The following is a 20,258-nucleotide window of genomic DNA, read 5'->3' as shown; positions in this document are numbered from 1 at the left end:
CTTTCTGGAACCCAAGGCATTATAAAACCCACCTCAGTGACAGGCTGGTCCTGTGAATATCTATGTTGACAATTCACTCAGAGTACTCAGGTTGCTTTTTCCCTATGTGCATGGCACACGGGAAGGGATTTGGCTGGGGAAGGATCACAGCCCAAGGCTGATACTGCGGAATGTGCCAGCCAAGCTGGGCACTTCCGAGCTCACAGACCAAGAACTTCTCTACTGATCTATGATCCCGTATACCTAACCCACACCTTTCTCTAACTCTCAAGGTTCCTCTTTTGCATCATCCCTATGCCCTTCCTCTCTCTACATCTCCTTCTGGATTCCCTCTTCTGTGACAGGTAGCTCACTGTGGAAACCCTGAGAAGGTGGTGTCTGCAAGACATTGCAGTAAGTAGGAGGTAAAGAAGATGCTGGTGTAGCACAGGAGAGTGATGGGCAATAGAGTATGATGCTGCTGCAGAAAAGGAGTCGCAAGGCCTTCTACATGTTTAGTTATTATACAGTCCATAAGTAATTGCCCTGGTTACTTTCCCAGGTTCTTGCTGTGGGTAGTCTTGCCCCACGGGGTGGGTGGCAGATCAAGGCATCCCCCAACCAGCTGTGCTGGGTGCATGGGGCCACAGGGCAAGAGGGAAAGGCCAGTGCAGCACGTGTAAGGGTGTCCTCCTTGGCTGGGTGCTGGGGCAGGAGCCATTGGGGTTAACATCCCCTCCATGGAGGGCAATTCACACAAATTCTGGTTAATGTCAGATTTTTACTTTGTATATATAGCCAAAAAAATCATATTCCCTGTGCTGCAGACTGCTCCAGGCACACTCTGTCTTCCAGTGTTACTTCTCTGAAGGATATTCTAAGATAAGAAAGTAGATGAAATAATATCACCAGCCAGATCATTTCTGCACAAGGAGTGCACTATGTGGGCCTGACACCCAGATGCTCAGGTCCCGTAAACTTACCGACTGCTAACTGTGGCCAACACAAATCCCGTGTACTGTTTGGACTTTATTTTTTTACACACAGGTTGAGGAGAGGATTTCAATCACTTGCCTGGGGCTTGTGACTGTACCATAAAAAACCCACAGTATTTCCATATTACGTACCCATGAGCTACAGAGCCGCAATATACCCCACTCAGCCTCCTGTGGCTGTGGATGGCTTACCAAGGCAACGAAGGGTGGAAGTGAGCATCTGTGCCAGGCTCCCCAGGTGAGCTGGGGAGAGCAAGGACTACCTCTGAGTGTGTGACAGGACTTTAGAAAATGCCCCAGCAAACATGCAGGGAGTTCAGGCTGGACATAAATGTCAACGGTGCATTGCATAGGTCCATTCTTAACAGGAATTTGCTAATTAGGGCTGAGTAACCTAAGGAAAAGGCTATTTGCAGACACAGTCCAAGAATGACCAGCCTCAGAGAGCAGCTGCAAGTGGTTTTGCAATACAATTTTATCTGGGCAGAATGAGTTCATAATTGGAAACTGCCCCAATCTTTCAGTTAGCTGAATCCTTACTTCTTTTGACCAGATCTCTGTCACGTAAGACATTCCTTCAGCCTAGGGGGTGCAAAAGCCCCTGTAGGTCTCTTCCCTGGGTGGAGGGACAGCAGTGTGAAAGGGGTAAAAGGCAGAAGGTTTTTCATCCAAGTCTCAGCTATCTATCCGTCTGAAAAACCAAAGCTGGTACTCTTTGGTCCAGCCAGCACCTCAGAGTCAAGCTGTAGATGTTGATCCATAAACCTTGTTGGTCTATCCTGCGCCAACAGCGTGAAACCAAACCACAGGTTACGGGTATGGCACTTGAGAATGCTAACCCAGGGGAAAAAACTCATTGAAAAATCAAACTTAGCAATGGACCTTTAGAAATAGCAGCTTTTGCCTTGATCACTTCTCTAATATACATCATAGGCTTTTCAACCAATTGATTTTTCTGCTGTATGTCCTGCACCTCAACAAGTCAAGCACAGCTGGGAGCATTTGGACAGGCAGGAAGGATTAACCAGGTGACTTCAGCTGCAAGGGTTCCACAGATGTGGAAGAAAGAGCCCAGTGTTCTCGATCTAAAATACTGGCTCTGTTCTTCTTGGGGCTAGCAGTTGAAAAAATTAGAAGCAAAAGTACGCATGGTAAAGCTAATTTCATGGCTCAGAAGGGTCAGATAGCAGGACCTCAGTTCTAGGCAAAGGTCTCCCCCTGAAGATTCCTGGTAGGCAGAGGCTTGTAATTCAATTTCTAACTCTGCTGGCTTCGTTTCTCCATCAATTTCCCTGATACCATAAGTGTCTGAGGACTATGCTCATGTCTGAGTGCACTTGAGGGGCTACAAGGCTGACGGTGAACCGAGCAGCTGCAAACATGCAAACTCCTCCCTTTAAGGAACAGAGGAAAAAGACCAGACTCAAATTTTGACTTCCTGAAGGCAAGCAGCCCTATCTTTTCTAATCCAGCTTCCCAGCTCAGACACTTGCAATAAATGCCACAGATTTTTTTATTTTCTGTCACTCTGGTGATTGGGACTTGACAACTGGAACCATTTCTCTGTAATAAAATGTTTATGAATAGGCCAGAATAACAGGCCAGAATGAGTGCTCTCTGTCTCTAAGTGATTAAGTTTTAGACAACATTGGCTTCATGATGAAAATCGATGTGCCAACTTCACAGATTTCTTATATGCAGTTAAGTTACTGCAAAGAATATTTAGATGTGCTTTCAAATACAACTGGAATCAGGTTTTAGTTTCACATATGTGTTTTGGGACTAGCTGAATATCAGTGTTTACAATAAGCAAGGGAATTAGAGGAATTACTATTCAGTATTCATTCTCATGCTATAAATCTTACCCAACCAGGAAGTAGAAATTATTTCAAGTGACATAAATGGCAGATGAACATAAAAAGCCAATGTTAAATGCGCTCAGATCCAATGAGTTTTAACGAATTTCTGTCAGTATTCTCTTAGTTAAAACAAAGGAGGTTTGCTTTTTACTCTTTTATTTTCTTTGAATTCTTCACCACATTTGACTCTTGCTCCTGCTGAATCTCCTTGGGCACTCGTACCTCTGCTATCTTGTACTGGTTGTTTTGCACTTGATTACAACTGGGACAAAAAATCTCAAGTTTTTGCCAAAGGCAAAGATAACTTTCTTTTTTAACATGTGCAGATGAGCTCTGATTCTGATGTTGGTCCAATCACTAGACCTTTTATCTTTGGTTGTATAAGCTAGGGAATGTTATGCAGAAGTAGTGAAGCAATATTAGGAGTTTTTTCTAGTGCTAGAGAGACAATTGCAAATTCTATTCAGTTTTGGTACACATATTTCAAAAAGGATGATAAAACTAGAGAAAGAAATGCTCAAGAGCTAATGTTCTGGATAACAGTGGTGGTGAGAGCCATCTCACCTAATTTCAGCCACCAAAAAGCTAGGTACCTAGTCCAAAATAGAAATGCAATCCATGGAGGCAGATAGAATGAGATGAATCATTCTCTGGAGACACCTAAGAGAAGTGTCTAAAAGGAGTTGGATGAGTAATCTTCTGAATGAATTTTCTTTCCTCATTGACTGCAGAAGGACTGTAGAAAACTATGTTAGACCAGATGCTTCTCATGTTTAGGTAGCAGAAGATACATCTCATCTGAAGTAGCTACGTTGTCCTCCCATACATTTAATTTAACCAAAAGGAGTCTGCAGTTGACTTAATGATACGTGCCACTTTGAGGAGATACTAGGGTTTAGAAGAATCTTAATAAAGGGCATGGTGGATTCTCCATCATATGAAAACCCCAGACTAAGAGATGTGCTCTAATTCAACAGCAAAATCTGAAGGTGGTGCAGGATACAACAGTGAAATTACATGCCCCAGATTATGAAGGTCAGACCAGATGACTGAAGTAGTCCATCCTCGTTTTTATCTCTGTCTCATATCTATGAACAGTGGTATTCTGTTTATAAGATGATACCCCTCAGACCAATGGATGTAGGCAAAGCATGAAATAAACTAGTGGACACTTTGTCAGAGAAAAATCCTTATATCTCTAACAAAACTTAATTTGGGGTGTTTTTCCTGACACAAAGATAAGTGTTTGCATCTTTGCAAAGGTTATTTTAAAATAGCCTTGCTTTACTGCCCAGTTCTATTCCTATGTCCTAGAGAAGCTAGCCAGCTGCTCACAATGAGGAAAGCAGGCTCACCTGGGTTTACAGGTGTTTTTAGATTAGCTTCTCTGGTCTGAAAGTCAACACCAATTTGTGCTTTTAAGGATAACCAGCCACTGCTGAAGCAAGTTAATTATATGAGGGCAGCTAGTCATTATACACAAATAATTTTGGGGCTGTAAATCCACAGATGTCATGTCCCTCAATGAAAGTGTATTTTTAGCTGCAGAGCACATTGGTCTTTCCTGTATCTGTTTGCTCTAAAATTAACATTAATCAACTTTCGGCTCTATGCATGCAGTATCCCCCCTACCAGGCAATTACAGTAAATTTCCAGAATAAAGAAAAAAAAAATCAAGTTTAAAATTCCTTGCTTCCAGTCTTCAGTGACTGGTCACTCATTTCTTTTGGTATTGCATCTAGTACTCGTTAGTCACATTGAAAGTAAAGGATGTGTGTGCCTAGAAATGTGTCGTTTTCCCTAGCACATCAATCAGTTAGTACAGGCTATTACCTCTCCCTACACACCTGGCCTCTCATAAAAATGATGAAACACAGGCTGCATGCAAAATGCTCTGTGAGGCAGGAAAATCATCCCAGAACTCTTCCATGAGCTGACATCTTTTTCAGCAGCAGCCTTCCCTGTACACTGGTGAGAAAAGATATATTTAGCTGTTATATTACAGGCAAATTATATGGAGAAAAGCAATAATATTTCAAATTATTACTACTTAGAAACTATCAAAATAGTTACAAACAGACACAAACCAACCTACACATCTTGTTGCTTTCTTAAAGTTTAGAGAAAGAGCTGTTTTTTCCCCATTTTTAGACAGTGAATACAGTACAAATTGATGTAAAGCAAAAATTTCCATCTCTGGATCCTCTGCAGCACATTTTTCTAGATGGAGTTCATGTGTGGAACAATATTGCTCTTGCTGACATTTATAGGAAGAGCATTTCCTACTCCAGATAGGAGTTTTTGACAGTTGACAGGTGACAGTTTTTGTAGGGTCAGCCCAAAAGTGAGCAGGAGGACAGCCTACACAGTGAAACCTGCTATTCCTCTAGTATTTCTAACACCGACCTAACATGTCTGCCTCTCCTGCCTGACTGTTGCACAATTCTGTGTATTTCTTGGGCTCCACAGGGTATTCAGCAATCTCTTCCTTCACTCTGACATATATCTAATGGCACAGGGCAAGAACCTGCGAGGTGTAGGCTAGTTTTGATCGTAACTACTTCCCTGCCTCTGCCATTGGGCTAATGCTTGTTGCCTCTATGTCACTTTTACATCTCTGAAGTCCTCCTGTGGCCCACACTTTCTGTCCTGAAGACCCTTGCAGGCCCAACATAAGCAGAGGCAGCACAACCTCATTTTTTGAGAATAAAACTTGACTCTCCTGTATTAGCTGTAAGAGAAGCTCTACATCAGGTGTTCTCAGGCTCACTCCTGTACCAGGTTCCTCACTGCCACCACCACAGCCATACATGCGCAGAGGCACTGAGCCTTGCAGGCCAATGGCAAGTCGGCCCCAACAAAGCGCAAATTCACTTCCAGGCCTCTGTCTTTAAAAAGCCAGAACCGCAGCGTCTCAAGATGAAATCAATACTTGTCAAGGCAGTGCCTATCAGTGAGGAGGGGAGCATTTTTGCTTTTTGTCTATTAATGTGACTTTTGTGTTGATTTAAAAGTACTGATGAATGCTGGTTGTTGTGGTTTTTCATATTTCAAGTAAGTTACAAATTAATCAGTCAATAACAGGAAAAGCCTCAGTGCCAACTCTCAGGAGTAAAAGCTCCCATTCTTAGACAGTAGAAAATAGGTAAACCTAATTTTCACATTTCACAAAAATGTACTCATTTGGCTTTTTATTCAGAAGGATAAAGAGGGCTTGAAAAAAGCCTCTAGTAAGAAATAAATCCTGTCCATTCCTGTAGTCCCACTCTTCTGGGATGCTTTATTGACTTGATTTTGGAGATTACAACAGCTACAGATATGCCTATGTCTCCATTACAGAAGAGTCATTCAAGGGTAAATGCCACTGCAGCTGTCCCTTTATAGAAGTATCTATGTGGGGATCTGCTTTATTTTGTCATTGGTGGTCCATAACACTGGCTGAAACCCAACTGTCACATGAGATGTTGACTTGGCATGTCCAATCAGCACTTACTTTTCCTATTGAAACTCTTGTAACCATCCCTGATGGACTTTGTTTCTCAGACCTTCTGCCACGTTCTTTCCTTACATGGATTTGTGAAAACTCTGGATGCCACAAGGTAACTTTTGTTGTAGCAAATCAGCATATCAGAAGACAAAGAAGTTCATAGCATCACCCACTCAGTGGAATGCATGACTCAGTGATAACTGGTGAATCATCTGAAAGTCACCTGAAGTTCTTCTTGCATGAGCACTCAGATGGGAAATCTTTTGGTAATAGATAGGTGATTCTTCACATTCTGTGTCAAAACTGAAAGTTAACTAATGACACTACGTGGCGTAGAAGGAAAGGGGAGGTTGGCTGCTCAGTTTTCAGGTTTGTTGCTCAACTGAGACGATAGTCGTTACAGATCCAGAAGTTGTCAAATTATTACTTCTTTGAAGAATAACATTTTCATCGTGACCTTTTAGCTCAGTTTTATTACTAATGATTGCCCCCATACTACTTGAAAATTCACCTGGTAGGTGACAATGTAGATTCTTGACCAGATTAGAAATGTGACCCAATATGATACATGCAATATGCCCTTAACACTAAGCTAAAAGAACAGAAATTTATGGGTATTGAGTATTGAGAAAATTGAGCATTATACTGGACACAGGTAGGAAAAATATGTGAATTTGAGATCTATTTCTAAAAATTACTAAAATCTAAGATTTCCTTTTCACTGGCTCCTGCAATGGATCGGTCACTTTCTCCAGCACTCAGAAACATGACAAGTATCTCATGAACCAAACTGACTTGTCCCTTTCTTAGGAGCACCAGCCATTTGATTCATAACAGTCCTTTTTGTTACTGGGCCCAGAGAAAACCTAACAAAACTTTGAAATAATTCATCCTATCTGTAAGTATATTTGCATAGTCTTATTAAACTGTTCTTGTAGATCTGCAAAGTAAAAATCTTGCTTTGCCACTGCCTTCCTTCAACATGTAGCTGCCAGGTTCCTTAATCCCACATGTTTAGCTCTGCCTTTTCCTTACCACTTACACAATCATCTTTTGAAAATGGCTTACCAGCCATTTTTCACATTTTCTGGAAGAGAACGCCTATTTGTCATTTCCTAAAGTGACTGGAATATCTATCCTCAAATACAGTGTTTTGCCTCAGCTTTCCTGCATTGCCCTCCAGTTCATCTCCACCTAAATAACTCATTGTTGATGATCCCTTACCTTGCCTGCACCTCATTATAATGTATGGCATTCATTTCAGATCTAAATTTATCCCTCCTGCCCACAGACATAGTATTATCTGACTGCAAATTACTGAAATCAGAAATGCTGAGTCTTAAGTCTGAGGTTATGGAAAATTTAGTACATGTTAAGAATAATCCCATATAATTAAAAACTTTCTCTGTTATTTTTGTCATGTTTCTCATTTGAAGTATCAGTTACACACTTCACAGGTCAATGTCAAAAAATATTAGGTTTTGGCAGTTTCGGAAAGTAGAGTGGGCCACAAATTGTCCCACTAAGTAAATTATACTGGATGGCTCATAGTAATGAGATACAGAGTTTGTTTCTAGGTCACTCACCTCAAATACACTCTGGTTGCCTGTTCCTGAAATTCATTACAATCTAATGATGTTCTGTGCACATCCAAAGGTAAATGATTTGGTCGCCTTACTCTGCTCCGATTAATTCTTAGAGGCTTTGTCAGTGTGACCAAAGCCTGAATGATCATGTAAATGGAACTCAGCATTGCTCCTATAAGTGATAGAGTTATTTTAACAGAGGTAAAGCTTTTAGTAGCTCTGTAGGGTAGAATGTGATTGCATGGAGACTGAAAGGTATTGTAGTAGATGGTCCATTACTCCTTCCTCTTAAGGTCCGTTACTTCTTTCTCTTGTGACCCAGTGCTGATAGAGAAATTATTGTCACCTTAGTCCCCTTTTCCCACTCGTTCTTCCTCCCCATCTTTCTCTGTTGGTAAATCCATCTCTGCATTGAAGACTTCTGTGGTTGCACTAACTCGCAGTACTTGCCTGAGATGAGCTTTGGGCCCATGCCTTAACAAGTGTAGTAAGGCAGGCCTGTAATTTTTCTACTTGCATAAAAGAATTTGAAGAGACAAAATTGCCCATGCCAGGAAACAAAACTTTGCAAGTGCAAGTACCATTTAATTAAAGCTGTAAAGGGGCCTGAAGGAGAAAAATAACGTATTATTAACAGCTTGAATCTGGAGTTGGCCATAGGTCTGTATGACAAGCCAGCTCCACTTTTGGTGTGAAAAGGAAGCTGGCCAGTGGCCCTTACCCAACTCAGCTACAGTCTTCCAAAACACACCTTTCTCATGCCTCCTATCCTTGTGACACACCTAGCATTAAAAAAGCTTCCAGTAATATTGTGCCTCTGGCCTATGCAAAATGAAAGAAATTCAAGTCTAAACTTGCTTGCTCCTGCTTTTGGAGGTAATAGATGCACCCTGCTGTGCTAATAGGTATTCTACTCTACAAGCACAAGGAGAAAGTCTACCACTTCTGAGCAACAAGCATTTTTCATCTTTAGCTGCCTAATTATTCTTTTCTTCTGATCGTTACCAGGCACAGAATCTACCAGCTACTTTCATGGTGTGCCATGATGACAAGCTTTTGTCCTTACCACAGATATTCAAAAGGCTGTAAGAACATCTTGGACCCTGTTGCAAAGTTAAAGACACAACCTGGAGCCAGGATGCTCTGTACCAGCACTGCTGGAAAGCTATGGGATGTTAACCATGTTGTCTTAATGACAAAAGAGACAGCTGATGAGAATCTACTCAACCTTTTCCATATTCTCTGAATCTACGGAATAGCACAGTCTAGATCTAGCACTTGAACAAAATTTGCAACCATGATTGGAAAGAAAGTTGGAACTGCAATGGTTACCAATAACTTTCATTAAACAATCCCAGCTTGTCATCTTCTCAGCCTCTCTGCTCCAAACTCATCTACCTCCATCCTTCTCTTTGAGTTCTTTCAACATAACTGAAAATATTACTGAAGAGAATGATATTTACAATTGCCTAACTTGGCAGTTATACAATTATCTATTTTTTTTTCTCACTGATCATTTGGAATGAAAGAAGATGGGGAGGACAGCAAAAGGAAGAGGCCTTTTAGAAAAGGGTGCATGGAAAGGATTCATTCAAACAACACAATTCTGTTTTCTTGTGTGTACTTTATTGTAGACTAGAAACAGAACTGGAAAGGGCGAAATACACCTTGTATAGGATGTGTTCTGTGTGTACTTGGATAAAATAATCCACCTAATACATTCATGGGTAATAATGTGTCCTTTATACACATTACATAAAGGACATTCTCCTGAGAGAAGATTTCTGAAGAACTAGATGGCCACAGAAGTTCACACCTCAGCTGGATAACAAATCTGTCACTTATTGATGCAGGATTGAAAGGAGGGCTACCAGGTGGCATTTCCAGCACCAAAAGCTGAGGGTGAAGACCATAAGAACAGGGTAACCTAGTGTCTGGGACAGCCATTGAGGGGAAATGCAGTGCTGATTAACTAATAGTTTAATAAAATTGAAATGTAGGACTAGCGGACTGGTTCAGTGCCCACCAGGCAGTATGGACAAGACCAACCTGTTCCCAGCTAGAAAGAAGGGAGCTAAGGAGAGATGAGTCATGCTGTGCCACTTGCTCTGGCCAGAGGACAGGCTGTAGTCCTGTATAGTTTACTAGCGCAGTATAGCCAAACATTTTGGACCAGTTGCCCTGTGGAATTATGGGTCCCTCTTCACTCTCTGACATCTTCTCTTCCACTTTGTGGTACCTTGCTCATTGTAGTTTATTCTAAGTTAGATAGTACAGCCTGTTTCTAGAGGAAGAACCATGTCTTGAGTTGGGACACAGGTGTATCTCTGCAGGGCCCTCACATATTTCTGACCTTCTAGACTCTCTCTTATTGTGACTCACAATAGTAGTTGTGTCCTGCTCTATTAAACACAAGTTCCGTTTACACACATGTAAGAAAAATTTCAAGTCTGAAAACACGGTTTATGGGATGGAGCACAAAATTAATACATCCAGGTGTATGGAACAAACATTTTCATCATGACTTCTCACTTCTTGACTTTCTTTAGACTCTGATCATGAAAATGATTGTGCATGGGCTTACCCCCAAAACTGTGTCACTTCTCGAAAACAGAAAGTGAAGTATACATCAGTATGTGTTGTATGAATAGAGGTAAAACACCTATGACTGTAAAGCTAATAGTATAGACTATGCATTGTGAACAGAAGTCAGCTCATAGCTCACTCCTGATGTCTCCAAAGAGAGCACAGAGGAAATACAAAGGGTAAGAAAATTAAGAGTTACCACGAGAAGCAAATGCTGAGAAAATAATAGAAAAATCACAAATATCAGGGAAAAAGGAGAGAAACAGACAAAAGGTGATACAGAGAAAAACTCCTTTGTTTCTAAAAGAGTGCGAAATTTCCCACCAAATAGTTTCCTGTTTACTTGTTGCTATGAGATTCAGTTAATGGGAAATACGATAAATGTCAGTCCACTAGATGATAGAAAATAGGTCTTGTCAAACACCTTTCAGGTCATTAGAAACATAGAAAAATAGGTATGGAAGGAACTTTAGGGTTCGTATCCTCACTGAAGCACTGCTTGGTTGGTGAAGGTAACTCAGTACATAGGATAGACCATAATGTGTTTGACTTAGAACAACATGCTCTTTCTTTAAAAAGAGTAGCACTACACAATAGCTGTCTCTAACTTTAAAGTTGGCCTTGTTTTGAGTGGGGGTTAGATCAGATGAGCTCCACAGGTCTCTTCCAAGATAAATTATTTTATGGTAATATGAATAGAGTAATGATAAATGGGCAAAGGATTAGTGGAGGGAAAATCTCAAGAAGTCATGAATGGAGATTAGGGCTGATCATAGAATTAAGGTTCCTACAGGGGTGGATAACAGGCATAATGTTCTGCAACATTTTGACAATGACCTAAGATCTAAAACAGAACTACTGCTGGCAACATTTGTAGATGATACTGATGGGAGAAAGGGCAGATAATGATGCAGAAAGAACCCTCAGGAGAATCCATCTGCCTTATTTTTTAAGACACTAGTACAGTCAAGAACAAAATTATAGAATAGAATCATATCATCATTTAGGTTGGAAAAGACCTTTAAGGTCATGGAGTCCAACCGTTAACCTAACACTGCCAAGTCCACCACGTCCCTAAGCAACACATCTGCACATCTTTTAAATACCTCCAGGGATGGTGAAGCCACCACTTTCCTGGGCAGCTTGTTCTAATGCTTGATAACCCTTTCAGTGAAGAAATTTTTCCTAATACCCAATCTAAACCTCCCCTGGTGCAATTTGAAGCCATTTCCTCTCATCCTATTGCTTGTTACTTGGGAGAAGAGACCGACACCCACCTCACTATAGCCTCCTTTCAGGTAATTGTAGACAGCGATAAGGTCTCCACTGAGCCTCCTTTTCTCCAAACTAAACAACCCCAGTTCCCTCAGCCGCTCCTCATAAGACTTGTGCTCTAGACCCTTTACTAGCATCGTTGCCCTTCTTTGGACTCTCTCCAGCACCTCAATGTCTTTCTTGTAGTGAGGGGCCCAAAACTGAACACAGTATTCCAGGTGTGCCCTCACCAGTGTCGAGTACAGAGGGACGATCACTTCCCTAGTCCTACTGGCTACACTATTTGTGATACAAGCCAGGATGCTCTTGGCCTTCTTGGCCACCTGGGCACACTGCTGGCTCATATTCAGGTGGTTATTGACCAACACCCCCACGTCCTTTTCAGCCAGGCAGTTTTCCAGCCACTCTTCCCCAAGCCTGTAGCATTCAATCCCCTCATCCAGATCATTGATAAAGATAATAAAGAGAATTGGTCCCAATACTGAGCCCTGGGGAACACCACATGCGACCGGCCGCCAACTGGATTTAACTCCATTTACCACAACTCTTTGGGCCTGGCCATCCAGCCAGCTTTTTACCCAGTGAAGAGTAAGCCCATCCAAGCCATGAGTAGCCAGTTTATCCAGGAGAATTCTGTGTCAAAGGCTTTACTAAAGTCTAGGTACACAACATCCACAACCTTTCCCTCATCCAGTAAATGGGTCACCTTGTTACAGAAGGAGATCAGGTCAGTCAAGCAGGTCCTGCCTTTCATAAACCCATGCTGACTGGGCCTGATTACCTGGTTGTCCTGTACGTGCCGCGTGATGGCACTCAAGATGATCTGCTCCATAACCTTCCCTGGCACCGAGGCCAGACTGACAGGCCAGTAGATCTCCAGATCCTCCTTTTGGCCCATCTTGTAGATGGGCGTCACATTTGCTAACCTCCAGTCACTTGGGACCTCCCTGGTTAGCCACGACTGCTGATAAATGAAGGAAAGTGGCTTGGTGAGCACTTCCGCCAGCTCCGTCAGTACGCTTGGGTGGATCCCGTCCAGCCGCATAAACTTGTGTGTGCCTAAGTGGTGTAGCAGGTCACTAACTATTTCTTCCTCTTGGATTTTGGGGGCTTCATTCTGCTCCCTGTCCCTGTCTTCCAGCTCAGGGGGCTGGGTACCCCAAGAACAACTGGCCTTACTACTAAGACTGAGTCAAAGAAGGCATTAAGCACCTCAGCCTTTTCCTCATCCTTTGTCACTATGTTTCCTCCCACATCCAATAAAGGGTGGAGAGTCTCCTTAGCCCTCCTTTTGTTGCTAATGTATTTAGAGAAATATTTTTTATTGTCTTTTACAGCAGAAACTCTCTTTTTCTCCTGAGTTTCAGCCAAAGCTCTCTATTCTTCCAGGCTGGTCTTCTTCCCCACTGACTCGTCTTTCTGCTCATGGGGACAGCCTGCTCCTGCGCCTTTAAGATTTCTTTCTTGAAGAATGTCCAGTTTTCCTGGACTCCTTTGCTGTTCAGGACTGCCTCCCAAGGGACTCTGTTAACCGGGCCCGTAAACAGGCCAAAGTCTGCCCTCTGGAAGTCCAAGGTGGCAGTTCTGTTGACCCCCTTCCTTACTTCTCCAAGAATTGAAAACTGTCATATTGTAATTGCTGTGCCCACCCTTTGTGACTTTGAATAGATCACTGTGGTCCAAATTCTCAGAGGTATTCAGGTGGCTTAATGCCCTCTGAAACCAAGGATTATTTTAGTGCTAGCAAAGTGTCTCTACAGCTTTACTGACTTGGGTCTGGGATCTCTCTGCAGAGCAACATACCTCCACTTCATATACTTTCCAGGAAAGAGCACTGCAATACTGTTGCAGTATCTCCTGTGAGCAGAGCATCCTATAACATGTTTCATATGTTACACAGGTCACTTGGCCATATTTTGGTACAAGTATAATGTGCCCTACATGATTAAAACCATAACCTGCCTCTAGCAATTTCCTCCCTTTTCTCTTTTTTTTTTTAAATTTAAAAAAAAAAAAAAAAATAAAAAAGAAAAAAGTTTTCTCTGAAAGTAAAACAGCAGCATTTAATTAGGGCTGTAATTTTGCCCTGGCATTTCTTACAAGGTGTCACCAGGTGTTTGGGTCAAAAGTCATGGAAACCTCAACATATGAACTATAGTTTTATCATCTCCACTGTTTTGAACCCCAAATAATCTCTATTTTTTCACTCTAGTATAAATTGGCAGGCTTGATTATATTCTTTCAGAACCAAGGATCAGATAGTATCATTTTCATATCAGAACCAGATTTTGAAAACCAGCATTATTCCAAACTCAAGGGAAACATCAATGAGATACTTGGGCTGGAGATTCAGAGCACTGCTGGTGTTAGGTGTCTGGTGTCAGATTTCCATGTCAGGTATATAGTGTCTCTGACACCTCTGATTCAGCTGGAAAAAACACACTCTTCAGAATCTGGTTAAAAACACATTGTGAAGTTTGCTCGAGTTGAAGATGAGTTATGTGTTTTGCCTTGACAAAATTTCAGCAGGGCTTTTTGACCTACTTTGCTAGCATGTTTTTCAGTCAATATGGATCAGAAATCCTGTACAGATTTCCAAAAAGCATTCAAATCATGGAATATGTGGAAAATCAACAAAAATTCTATCTTATTTTTTGTAGCTCAGGGTGCCTCAGTAATCATTTATTTTAAATAGATGTCCTGAACACGTGTTAAATTAAATCAAATATATGTAAGTATGTGATATCTGAATTACAAATTATTGACACAACAATCAAGTGGCAAGACTTTCTCACCGTGAGTTTGGGGAGGTCACATTATTCATGAATGGTAAAACCTCCAATGACTCATAAAAATGATCCCAGATAAGTACCAAGTTATGGGGCAGTAGATGAAAATTTCAATGTCTTTGCTCATGTTAGCAACCTGCTACTTCTCCAGGTATTCTCAGTGGTTTCAGCGTGAGTCAGAGCTTGTCAAACTAATCACTCCTGCACGAAAGTGCTCTCTCGGGCATAGCTTCCTACCCATTGCCACAGTATATTGTACTGCTTTAAAACTCTTGCATTAAAAGTGCTCTCAGGACAAACCACCAACTTGGCCTGTAACTTCAGCTGAAAAATCTGGATCACAAAGCACTGCATGTTCCTTTATAGCTTGGAAGATGTTACGTGCATTTCTCCAGCTCTCCTTAGTCTGTTTTGCTAATAAAATCCACTGTCCCTTAAAAGCTGTCTGAGTCTTGGGCTTGGATTCTGTAGAATGGCTTCCACATTCCCACCTTGCAAGCTCCACTCCCAAAACATAATCCTGATGTTTGGGACCCATAAACACCCCACCTCATGGTCTAGCTGGAGTGCTTTCTGCAGATACTGAAGATGCTCCTTCTAAGAGACATTACAATTTATCGCATAGACCAAGTCTGGAGATACGTATCCTCACATACATTTGAGAACGCAGTATCAGAACAGCTGTACTTGGCCAGACAAAGAGTCAGTTTGGCAAATATCTTCCAAGAACAGCCAGCAGTGGACACTAAGAGAATGAGTAAACAAACAGCTACAGAATAGAAATCCTTTCCACATCAGTCGGTATACAGACTTTCTGAGCCAAAAGTTGAATGTGGATTGTTTCTTAACTGTTGGAATAAGACTGGAGAAATAGATAAACTAAATAGGAAAATAGTCCACTGATACCTTTCCTCTCCCTCTTTACCTGCTTACACACCTTTGAATTTCATATGTTGCACATTTTTTTCATTCTCACGACAAAAAAAAAAACATGCAATGATCTCTATCACAACTCCAGGATTAAATAAATTCAGGTCTCCCAAACTATCCATTCATTCACCCTAACAAAAAGCCCTCCATGTGTTTTTCTGAGAAATGAATCACATTATGATACTGTTTTAGGACGGTGAGTTTGACCATCTCACTTTTTCTTACAGAATTGCTGTTAGGTTCTCTGGAACTTGATTATGTCTTTGACTTATGAAAATGGGATCCTTTAAATCAAGATACAGATAAAAAAATACTTTCTTGACCTCAGCATGAGAATAGATATGTTTTCTTAAGAGTTTTCCTCATAATTATTTCTCTTGTAATGAAGTGGATTGTCCCATTCAAGAATGAGGCTCATCCTCCTTCCAGGCACTCAACCAATTCATTCATGTAACATCTGTATCCTCTGATATTTCCTGAATTATGAGGGTTATTTGAGGTTCTCTCTAATTTCATAGTGTATTCACAAGCCAAGTTTGCCTTGAGGGTTTCCTTTCAGGCATAGTTACCAAATATGTTCATGGTCTAACACTTCTATAGGATTTCCCACTGGCCTTGCCACTAAGCCAAAAATTTACTTCCTGGAAATAGTAACCGGCATAACACTTTTCGTTGTGTTGCAAATTCCTGTATTCTACACATGTTTTGTTTCTTCTGGATTTCCGAACCTCCTTAGAGTTTCCCTTCCCTGACCAATAAAACGCTAACTGCTATCCATTTCAGCAAGCTGGTCATTTTCTCACAGGTATCTCTATGTATAGATGAGTGGAACAGTCTAGTAAAGGAGGCTTAAGGTTTAATCCAGGCAAAGATACCCATATTCCAAGAAAGCAAATAAGCCTTTACGAGAGGTTTAGACACCTAATTGATGAATACATTTCTCTGCAACATATAAGGAGAAGGCTACAAAGAATGGAAGAAAAAGGATCAATCAGCAAAGGAGGCTGTGTCTCAGCAGACAGAGAGTGCAGGGAAAGGATAGCAATGGCCAAGTTTCGAGCTGGTCTAGGCCAGCAAAGGAAATTAAAACATACTGTAAAAAACGTCAAATGGCTCTTCGTTTGGGAGGAGACAGAAGTGCTGTAGGTAATCCCGATGTGACTATAGAACTACACTGATCACTTCTGTTGTTATCAGGAAAACCATCACTATTGTAGATTGGGCAAAGAAAAGAGTTTGGCTCGCTTAGCTTTAAAGCAAAAGCAGACTAGGGGTAGTACTGCTTTCTACAAAAAATGAAGCAAGCATCTCATGGGAAAACATCTTACATTTACTGTAGGAAAAGAACAACTGCTTGATAAATGGAGAGAGGCTGGCTATGCATACATTGAAAATGTCACTTGGGAACAAAGTCTCTAACCATCAGAAAAATAATGCTGCAGATCATCCCCTCTTTCAAAATACAGGGGTAAAAAAACTCACGGGTTTTAAGACAGAGGTTTGACATGACTGTCCAGGGCATTGAACACAACAGCCCAGCAAAATCCTTCAAGTTTTATGCTGTGAAATAAAAGCAAAAGTGAGGAAGAAACAAAGCAGAAGTGTTAGTTGAGATGCACATCACATCCATGGTTTTCAAAAGCAGCAATTTGCAGCATCTCCTGCACAGACTACATAATCAAAAGAGCATACACACATGTTGTAGAGCTTAATCCAAAAATTATTTCCTCTATACTCAAAGCGGAAATTGCTCTGATTGCTAAGGTAAGTCTAGCTCTCCAGGCACCAATGTGTGTTAACAGATACCTTCCCAGTCCTTCTGGCATGATACAACTCATTCAAACATTTCCCATGCTTGGTTTTGCCAGCCCCATCCAGCAGTCCAATTGTGTCTGTGAACTTGTTCATATTGCACTGTTGCAGCTTTAGTGCCCCGTTGAGCTCATACTATGCTTCGCCATATGTCAGAAATTTTATATGGCAGCTGCTATGGAATTGCATTAGGTGGAGAGAACAGAACTGAAATGTGTGTGTAACATACTTTGCAGAAAAGGCCTCCATCAAAAACCTGAATATCATTGAATATCATTACTTTTTTGAAAAAAATTCCCCAAACTTGAGATACTGCAAACTCCAGGATTTCATCATAAATTCAAATATATTTCTAGCTCTGCACTCAATAACACAGACTGTGTGGAATCCTAAGTTGCCTAATAGAAAAATCAGAGACAGGCATCACAATTTGCATTGCATTAGTTCCACCTCAAGAAAAAAACAGGAGAAAGGTAATGAAATGGAACAGCTCTCATATTAAGCAGCTAGCTATTAAAGCTAGAAGAGGAGTAGAAAATAAGCCGAGATGAGAGAAATTCATTAAATCAAAACTACTCATTCAATGGCTTAATATCTGAGCAGAATAATGTTATTGAAATGGTGGCAATTTTTGATCATCGGGATGAAGATGGCAAAAGTTTTTTAAGATTTTTTTTTCATTCCAGCTTTCATGTTAAAGAAGAAAAATTATGTGTTGCTGTAGCCTTACCCCGGAGCTGCTCAGTTTGAAGATTGCCGCCTCCGTGGTCCCAGACAAGTTACTGCCACTCCACTTCCAAAGACAGCTGTGTGTTCCTCTGCTTGGTGCTACAAAACCCCTGGACTCCCCTTAATCTTGAGTGGAAGACTGAAATAAGGTAGAGTAACATGACATTAAGTGAAATAACATAACATACTGAATCAGACCAAGGGTATAAGTGGTCCCATATCCTGTCTCTTAAGATACCCTACAACAGACCTTTAATGAAGTGCACAAACAAAATGTGTAGTAGTATTTGTACCACACGACGGTCTATGTCTCAGGTGTTCTGCTCAGCTAAGAAGAAAGCTTATAGACTATATTGGGTGCCTTTGGCAAGATTTTAGTAGCAGGGAGGGAGGCGGTGCTGCAGGGGTGACCTCTATGGAAGGTGGTCGGGGCTGCCCTATGCCAGTCACAGCCAGTTCTAGCCGACTCCACAACACTCCCCCAAAGGGACTGCAGCCCCTGGAGGACCCACACCAGAAGAGGTACTCCCTGAGCAGGCTGTGGCCCATTGAGGACCCACACCAGAGCACAGGAAAAGAGTAAGAAGGAAGGAGGAACAGAATAAAAGAGTAAGGAACAAGGAGTGGCAGAAAGAAACTGCTATACCCTGACCCTAATGTCCCGTGCAGCCCATTGCCTCACCAAAGGGACTGAGTGTAACCTGTGGTGATAACAAGGGCAGGAGACTAGGAAGGGGAGAGGAAAGGTACTTTCCCTAAGTGCTTGAATGTTTGTCATCTTTGTTTCTCAATCCCTGAATCAGTGTTTTTATGTAGACCCCCTAATTTTCTTGCTCCACTTCTTCCTATTTTCTTCTTCCATCCCACTTGGGGTGGACTGAGTGAGCAGCTGGATGGGTGCTCAGCTGCCAGCCAGGGTCACCCACCACGCATTCAGCAGCAGTAAGTTTTAATGAGGAAAAACATTGTTTCAAAAGTTTAAGTGAGATTTTATTGATTACTCTACAGCAGTTAAGTCTTTTGTCTTTTCTGCTTTTCCAAAATTTCATTTCAGATATCAAAGTGTTATGCTGGGTCCTGCTTTTATCGTAGAAGAATCTGACATTTGTGGTCTGAATAGCACTGTCTTCTTAATAGATATCTACCACACAACCAGTATCTAAAAATAAATACATTAATAGTTGATATGATCAAGTATTGCTGTGATGGTTGGACGAGTTCCTGAAGCAGATGCATTGTATAGGCCAGATCCACGTATGAACTAAGTGTCATAACTCCATTGGTACCTTCCAGTTTATCTGCCAGTGGGACCACAGTTCACAAGCTCTATACTCTCAGGCTCACCATACAAAGCTCTGCTATTATAATAAAACTAGTCATGTTGACCTCTTCTCATTTGGATCTTGCTGAAGAGAAGCACACATTTAGATATAACACCATCAGTAATGAAAGGTAGATGGAGGAAAAAGGCGCTGTGTCTGTTCAGAGTAGATTATGCATGTGCTCACTCAGCTCTGTGATGGTCACTGAAAAGGAATGGTTCATTTTGGTAAAGTTAAGAATTTTTGGTCATCACCCTAGGGGCTGACTCTTTAGATCTTACTAGCACTGAATGGAAGTTGTGGGACCAAAAGTGACTTACTGGACAAGATTCTCAGCTGCTGGAAATTGGCATAGATCCACTGAAATTAAATGGAGTTATGCCAATTTATACCATCTGGAGATACAGCCCAGCATGAATAAATGTTAAACAAGCTGTTTTTAAACTACAAAAATAATTCCTCTTCTGACTCACTTTCCAACATATCCTTAATAAATGGATTACATGATAATTAAAAGGAAAATACCTGCCCAAGGAAAACTTTCTGCACCTGTCCTTTCAAATATTTTGAGGACTTCATTCTTATAAAAGAGATCTTTATTTCTTTTGTCAAACCATTGTGAACACCCTCTGAAAATTTGCAAGCTCAGGAATGTCTGCCCTCCTTGTCCTCCATTGTGAAGGCAATTAACCAATGTAGGACTGACACAGATTAATCTGGAATAAAAACCAAGAGTGTGAGGGTTACAGGATCTCCTTGGGCCTCAACTCACTGAACTCCGTGTTCAGCTGCATATCATTGCCACACTCCACATGCAGATGTGCTTGGGACATGCTCCTATGTGGGTAACATTACGTTATCTCAAGGGAACAAGAGGGAACTTCAGAAGACTATAAAAGAGGATAAATT

Source organism: Nyctibius grandis, chromosome 2, assembly GCF_013368605.1.
Source record: "Nyctibius grandis isolate bNycGra1 chromosome 2, bNycGra1.pri, whole genome shotgun sequence".
Classification (NCBI taxonomy): domain Eukaryota; kingdom Metazoa; phylum Chordata; class Aves; order Nyctibiiformes; family Nyctibiidae; genus Nyctibius; species Nyctibius grandis.
The sequence above is the reverse complement of the archived record's forward strand: the minus strand, read 5'-3'. Positions refer to the sequence as shown.